The 5,000-nt window shown below is 46.5% G+C and overlaps 16 non-coding genes and 6 pseudogenes across 16 annotated transcripts in view; all 22 read left to right on the top strand.

Moving 5' to 3' along the window:
* The window catches only part of LOC125795911 (5S ribosomal RNA), a 119-nt gene extending 69 nt beyond the window's left edge, over positions 1-50 (top strand). The window contains exon 1 of the ribosomal RNA XR_007434903.1: positions 1-50. This exon is cut by the window's left edge and continues 69 nt beyond it. This is a non-coding gene — a ribosomal RNA (5S ribosomal RNA).
* Positions 51-160: 110 nt separating this feature from the next.
* Positions 161-279, top strand: LOC125796088 (5S ribosomal RNA). The gene has a single exon (XR_007435080.1). It is a non-coding gene; the product is annotated as a 5S ribosomal RNA (ribosomal RNA).
* Positions 280-389: 110 nt separating this feature from the next.
* On the top strand, positions 390-508 carry LOC125796595 (5S ribosomal RNA). Its single transcript, XR_007435503.1, has one exon. It is a non-coding gene; the product is annotated as a 5S ribosomal RNA (ribosomal RNA).
* A 110-nt stretch (positions 509-618) lies between these two features.
* LOC125796594 (5S ribosomal RNA) lies at positions 619-737 on the top strand. Its single transcript, XR_007435502.1, has one exon. It is a non-coding gene; the product is annotated as a 5S ribosomal RNA (ribosomal RNA).
* A 110-nt stretch (positions 738-847) lies between these two features.
* LOC125796359 (5S ribosomal RNA) lies at positions 848-966 on the top strand (annotated as a pseudogene).
* Positions 967-1,076: 110 nt separating this feature from the next.
* Positions 1,077-1,195, top strand: LOC125796593 (5S ribosomal RNA). Its single transcript, XR_007435501.1, has one exon. It is a non-coding gene; the product is annotated as a 5S ribosomal RNA (ribosomal RNA).
* Positions 1,196-1,305: 110 nt separating this feature from the next.
* LOC125796775 (5S ribosomal RNA) lies at positions 1,306-1,424 on the top strand. The gene has a single exon (XR_007435683.1). It is a non-coding gene; the product is annotated as a 5S ribosomal RNA (ribosomal RNA).
* Positions 1,425-1,534: 110 nt separating this feature from the next.
* Positions 1,535-1,653, top strand: LOC125796234 (5S ribosomal RNA). Its single transcript, XR_007435226.1, has one exon. It is a non-coding gene; the product is annotated as a 5S ribosomal RNA (ribosomal RNA).
* A 110-nt stretch (positions 1,654-1,763) lies between these two features.
* On the top strand, positions 1,764-1,882 carry LOC125796591 (5S ribosomal RNA). Its single transcript, XR_007435499.1, has one exon. It is a non-coding gene; the product is annotated as a 5S ribosomal RNA (ribosomal RNA).
* A 110-nt stretch (positions 1,883-1,992) lies between these two features.
* Positions 1,993-2,111, top strand: LOC125795786 (5S ribosomal RNA). The gene has a single exon (XR_007434778.1). It is a non-coding gene; the product is annotated as a 5S ribosomal RNA (ribosomal RNA).
* A 110-nt stretch (positions 2,112-2,221) lies between these two features.
* Positions 2,222-2,340, top strand: LOC125796590 (5S ribosomal RNA). Its single transcript, XR_007435498.1, has one exon. It is a non-coding gene; the product is annotated as a 5S ribosomal RNA (ribosomal RNA).
* A 110-nt stretch (positions 2,341-2,450) lies between these two features.
* On the top strand, positions 2,451-2,569 carry LOC125796416 (5S ribosomal RNA; annotated as a pseudogene).
* A 110-nt stretch (positions 2,570-2,679) lies between these two features.
* Positions 2,680-2,798, top strand: LOC125796170 (5S ribosomal RNA). The gene has a single exon (XR_007435162.1). It is a non-coding gene; the product is annotated as a 5S ribosomal RNA (ribosomal RNA).
* Positions 2,799-2,908: 110 nt separating this feature from the next.
* On the top strand, positions 2,909-3,027 carry LOC125796346 (5S ribosomal RNA). Its single transcript, XR_007435338.1, has one exon. It is a non-coding gene; the product is annotated as a 5S ribosomal RNA (ribosomal RNA).
* Positions 3,028-3,291: 264 nt separating this feature from the next.
* Positions 3,292-3,410, top strand: LOC125795914 (5S ribosomal RNA). Its single transcript, XR_007434906.1, has one exon. It is a non-coding gene; the product is annotated as a 5S ribosomal RNA (ribosomal RNA).
* Positions 3,411-3,520: 110 nt separating this feature from the next.
* Positions 3,521-3,639, top strand: LOC125796365 (5S ribosomal RNA; annotated as a pseudogene).
* Positions 3,640-3,749: 110 nt separating this feature from the next.
* On the top strand, positions 3,750-3,868 carry LOC125796239 (5S ribosomal RNA). The gene has a single exon (XR_007435231.1). It is a non-coding gene; the product is annotated as a 5S ribosomal RNA (ribosomal RNA).
* Positions 3,869-3,978: 110 nt separating this feature from the next.
* On the top strand, positions 3,979-4,097 carry LOC125796121 (5S ribosomal RNA). Its single transcript, XR_007435113.1, has one exon. It is a non-coding gene; the product is annotated as a 5S ribosomal RNA (ribosomal RNA).
* Positions 4,098-4,207: 110 nt separating this feature from the next.
* LOC125796402 (5S ribosomal RNA) lies at positions 4,208-4,326 on the top strand (annotated as a pseudogene).
* Positions 4,327-4,436: 110 nt separating this feature from the next.
* On the top strand, positions 4,437-4,555 carry LOC125796389 (5S ribosomal RNA; annotated as a pseudogene).
* A 110-nt stretch (positions 4,556-4,665) lies between these two features.
* Positions 4,666-4,784, top strand: LOC125796371 (5S ribosomal RNA; annotated as a pseudogene).
* A 110-nt stretch (positions 4,785-4,894) lies between these two features.
* The window catches only part of LOC125796014 (5S ribosomal RNA), a 119-nt gene continuing 13 nt past the window's right edge, over positions 4,895-5,000 (top strand). The window contains exon 1 of the ribosomal RNA XR_007435006.1: positions 4,895-5,000. This exon is cut by the window's right edge and continues 13 nt beyond it. This is a non-coding gene — a ribosomal RNA (5S ribosomal RNA).

Below are 5,000 nucleotides of genomic sequence, written 5' to 3'. Positions count from 1 at the left end.
GGTTAGTACTTGGATGGGAGCCCACCTGGGAATACCAGGTGCTGTAAGCTTTTCCCCTCTTGCTTCCATTACCATGGTCTTGTTATACATTACTAGTTTGTTATCTGAAACCCAACATAGATGAAGTTGCATAAGTAGTCTTGATGAGAGCTCTGCAATGGCTTACGGTCACACTACCCTGAGAACGCCCGATCTCGTCTGATCTCGGAAGCTAAGCAGGCTTTGGCCTGGTTAGTACTTGGATGGGAGACCACCTGGGAATACCAGGTGCTGTAAGCTTTTCCCCTCTTGCTTCCATTACCATGGTCTTGTTATACATTACTAGTTTTTTATCTGAAACCCAACATAGATGAAGTTGCATAAGTAGTCTTGATGAGAGCTCTGCAATGGCTTACGGTCACACTACCCTGAGAACGCCCGATCTCGTCTGATCTCGGAAGCTAAGCAGGGTTTGGCCTGGTTAGTACTTGGATGGGAGACCACCTGGGAATACCAGGTGCTGTAAGCTTTTCCCCTCTTGCTTCCATTACCATGGTCTTGTTATACATTACTAGTTTGTTATCTGAAACCCAACATAGATGAAGTTGCATAAGTAGTCTTGATGAGAGCTCTGCAATGGCTTACGGTCACACTACCCTGAGAACGCCCGATCTCGTCTGATCTCGGAAGCTAAGCAGGGTTTGGCCTGGTTAGTACTTGGATGGGAGACCACCTGGGAATACCAGGTGCTGTAAGCTTTTCCCCTCTTGCTTCCATTACCATGGTCTTGTTATACATTACTAGTTTGTTATCTGAAACCCAACATAGATGAAGTTGCATAAGTAGTCTTGATGAGAGCTCTGCAATGGCTTACGCTCACACTACCCTGAGAACGCCCGATCTCGTCTGATCTCGGAAGCTAAGCAGGGTTTGGCCTGGTTAGTACTTGGATGGGAGACCACCTGGGAATACCATGTGCTGTATGCTTTTCCCCTCTTGCTTCAATTACCATGGTCTTGTTATACATTACTAGTTTGTTATCTGAAACCCAACATAGATGAAGTTGCATAAGTAGTCTTGATGAGAGCTCTGCAATGGCTTACGGTCACACTACCCTGAGAACGCCCGATCTCGTCTGATCTCGGAAGCTAAGCAGGGTTTGGCCTGGTTAGTACTTGGATGGGAGACCACCTGGGAATACCAGGTGCTGTAAGCTTTTCCCCTCTTGCTTCCATTACCATGGTCATGTTATACATTACTAGTTTGTTATCTGAAACCCAACATAGATGAAGTTGCATAAGTAGTCTTGATGAGAGCTCTGCAATGGCTTACGGTCACACTACCCTGAGAACACCCGATCTCGTCTGATCTCGGAAGCTAAGCAGGGTTTGGCCTGGTTAGTACTTGGATGGGAGACCACCTGGGAATACCAGGTGCTGTAAGCTTTTCCCCTCTTGCTTCCATTGCCATGGTCTTGTTATACATTACTAGTTTGTTATCTGAAACCCAACATAGATGAAGTTGCATAAGTAGTCTTGATGAGAGCTGTGCAACGGCTTACGGTCACACTACCCTGAGAATGCCCGATCTCGTCTGATCTCGGAAGCTAAGCAGGGTTTGCCCTGGTTAGTACTTGGATGGGAGACCACCTGGGAATACCAGGTGCTGTAAGCTTTTCCCCTCTTGCTTCCATTACCATGGTCTTGTTATACATTACTAGTTTGTTATCTGAAACCCAACATAGATGAAGTTGCATAAGTAGTCTTGATGAGAGCTCTGCAATGGCTTACGGTCACACTACCCTGAGAACGCCCGATCTCGTCTGATCTCGGAAGCTAAGCAGGGTTTGGCCTGGTTAGTACTTGGATGGGAGACCACCTGGGAATACCAGGTGCTGTAAGCTTTTCCCCTCTTGCTTCCATTACCATGGTCTTGTTATACATTACTAGTTTGTTATCTGAAACCCAACATAGATGAAGTTGCATAAGTAGTCTTGATGAGAGCTCTGCAACGGCTTATGGTCACACTACCCTGAGAACGCCCGATCTCGTCTGATCTCGGAAGCTAAGCAGGGTTTGGCCTGGTTAGTACTTGGATGGGAGACCACCTGGGAATACCAGGTGCTGTAAGCTTTTCCCCTCTTGCTTCCATTACCATGGTCTTGTTATACATTACTAGTTTGTTATCTGAAACCCAACATAGATGAAGTTGCATAAGTAGTCTTGATGAGAGCTCTGCAATGGCTTACGGTCACACTACCCTGAGAACGCCCGATCTCGTCTGATCTCGGAAGCTAAGCAGGGTTTGGCCTGGTTAGTACTTGGATGGGAGACCACCTGGGAATACCAGGTGCTGTAAGCTTTTCCCCTCTTGCTTCCATTACCATGGTCTTGTTATACATTACTAGTGTGTAATCTAAAACCCAACATAGATGAAGTCGCATAAGTAGTCTTGATGAGATTTCTACAATCGCTCACGGTCACACTACCCTGAGAACAAACGATCTCGTCTGATCTCGGAAGCTAAGCAGGGATTGCCCTGGTTAGTACTTGGATGGAAGACCACCTGGGAATACCAGGTGCTGTAAGCTTTTCCCCTCTTGCTTCTATGACCATGGTCTTGTTATACATTACTAATGTGTTGTTTGAAACCCAACATAGATGAAGTCGCATAAGTAGTCTTGATGAGAGTTCTGCAATCTCTTAAGGTCACACAACCCTGAGAACGCCCGATCTCGTCTGATCTCGGAAGCTAAGCAGGGTTTGGCCTGGTTAGTACTTGGATGGGAGACCACCTGGGAATACCAGGTGCTGTAAGCTTTTCCCCTCTTGCTTCTGTGACCATGGTCTCGTTATACATTACTAGTGTATTATCTGAAACCCAACATAGATGAAGTCGCATAAGTAGTCTTGATGAGAGGTCAGCAATCGCTTACGGGCACACTACCCTGAGAACGCCCGGTCTCGTCTGATCTCGGAAGCTAAGCATGGTTTGGCCTGGTAAGTACTTGGATGGGAGACCACCTGGGAATACCAGGTGCTGTAAGCTTTTCACTTTTTGCTTCTATGACCATGGTCTTGATATACATTACTAGTGTGTCATCTGAAACCCAACATCTCGTCTGATCTCGGAAGCTACGCAGGGTTTGGTCTGGTTAGCACTTGGATGGGGGACCACCTGGGAATACCAGGTGCTGTAAGCTTTTCCCCTCTTGCTTCTATTACCATGGTCTTGTTATACATTACTATTTTGTTATCTGAAACCCAACATAGATGAAGTTGCATAAGTAGTCTTGATGAGTGCTCTGCAATGGCTTACGGTCACACTACCCTGAGAACGCCCGATCTCTTCTGATCTCGGAAGCTAAGCGGGGTTTGGCCTGGTTAGTACTTGGATGGGAGACCACCTGGGAATACCAGGTGCTGTAAGCTTTTTGCTTCTTGCTTCTATGACCATGGTCTTGATATACATTACTAGTGTGTAATCTAAAACCCAACATAGATGAAGTCGCATAAGTAGTCTTGATGAGAGTTTTGCAATCGCTTACGGTCACACTACCCTGAGAACGCCCGATCTCGTCTGATCTCGGAAGCTATGCAGGGTTTGGCCTGCTTAGTGCTTGGATGGGAGACCACCTGGGAATACCAGGTGCTGTAAGCTTTTCCCCTCTTGCTTCTGTGACCATGGTCTCGTTATACATTACTAGTGTATTATCTGAAACCCAACATAGATGAAGTCGCATAAGTGGTCTTGATGAGAGGTCAGCAATCGCTTACGGTCACACTACCCTGAGAACGCCCGATCTCGTCTGATCTCGGAAGCTAAGCAGGGTTTGGCCTGGTTAGTACTTGGATTGGAGACCACCTGGGAATCCCAGGTGCTGTAAGCTTTTCCCCTCTTGCTTCTATGACCATGGTCTTGTTATACATTACTAGTGTGTAAACTAAAACCCAACATAGATGAAGTCGCATAAGTAGTCTTGATGAGAGTTCTGTAATCGCTTACGGTCACACAACCCTGAGAACGCCCGATCTCGTCTGATCTCGGAAGCTAAGCAGGGTTTGACCTGGATAGTGCTTGGATGGGAGACCACCTGGGAATACCAGGTGCTGTAAGCTTTTCCCCTCTTGCTTCTATTACCATGGTCTTGTTATACATTACTAGTGTGTTGTTTGAAACCCAACATAGATGAAGTCACATAAGTAGTCTTGATGAGAGTTCTGCAATCCCTTAAGGTCACACAACCCTGAGAACCCCCGATCTCGTCTGATCTCGGAAGCTAAACAGGGTCTGGCCTGGTTAGTACTTGGATGGCAGACCAGCTGGGAATACCAGGTGCTGTAAGCTTCTCCCCTCTTGCTTCTATTACCATGGTCTGCTTATACGTTACTTGTGTTTTATTTGAAACGCAACATAGACGAAGTCGCATAAGTTGTCTTGATGAGAGTTCTACAATCGCTCACGGTCACACTACCCTGAGAACACACGATCTCGTCTGATCTCGGAAGCTAAGCAGGGATTGCCCTGGTTAGTACTTGGATGGAAGACCACCTGGGAATACCAGGTGCTGTAAGCTTTTCCCCTCTTGCTTCTATGACCATGGTCTTGTTATACATTACTAATGTGTTGTTTGAAACCCAACATAGATGAAGTCGCATAAGTAGTCTTGATGAGAGTTCTGCAATCTCTTAAGGTCACACAACCCTGAGAACGCCCGATCTCGTCTGATCTCGGAAGCTAAGCAGGGTTTAGCCTGCTTAGTACTTGGATGGGAGACCACCTGGGAATACCAGGTGCTGTAAGCTTTTCCCCTCTTGCTTCTGTGACCATGGTCTCGTTATACATTACTATTGTATTATCTGAAACCCAACATTGATGAAGTCGCATAAGTAGTCTTGATGAGAGGTCAGCAATCGCTTACGGTCACACTACCCTGAGAACGCCCGATCTCGTCTGATCTCGGAAGCTAAGCATGGTTTGGCCTGGTTAGTACTTGGATGGGAGACCACCTGGGAATACCA

Source organism: Astyanax mexicanus, unplaced genomic scaffold (assembly GCF_023375975.1).
Source record: "Astyanax mexicanus isolate ESR-SI-001 unplaced genomic scaffold, AstMex3_surface scaffold_46, whole genome shotgun sequence".
Taxonomy (NCBI): Eukaryota; Metazoa; Chordata; class Actinopteri; order Characiformes; family Acestrorhamphidae; genus Astyanax; species Astyanax mexicanus.
The sequence above is the reverse complement of the archived record's forward strand: the minus strand, read 5'-3'. Positions and strand labels throughout refer to the sequence as shown.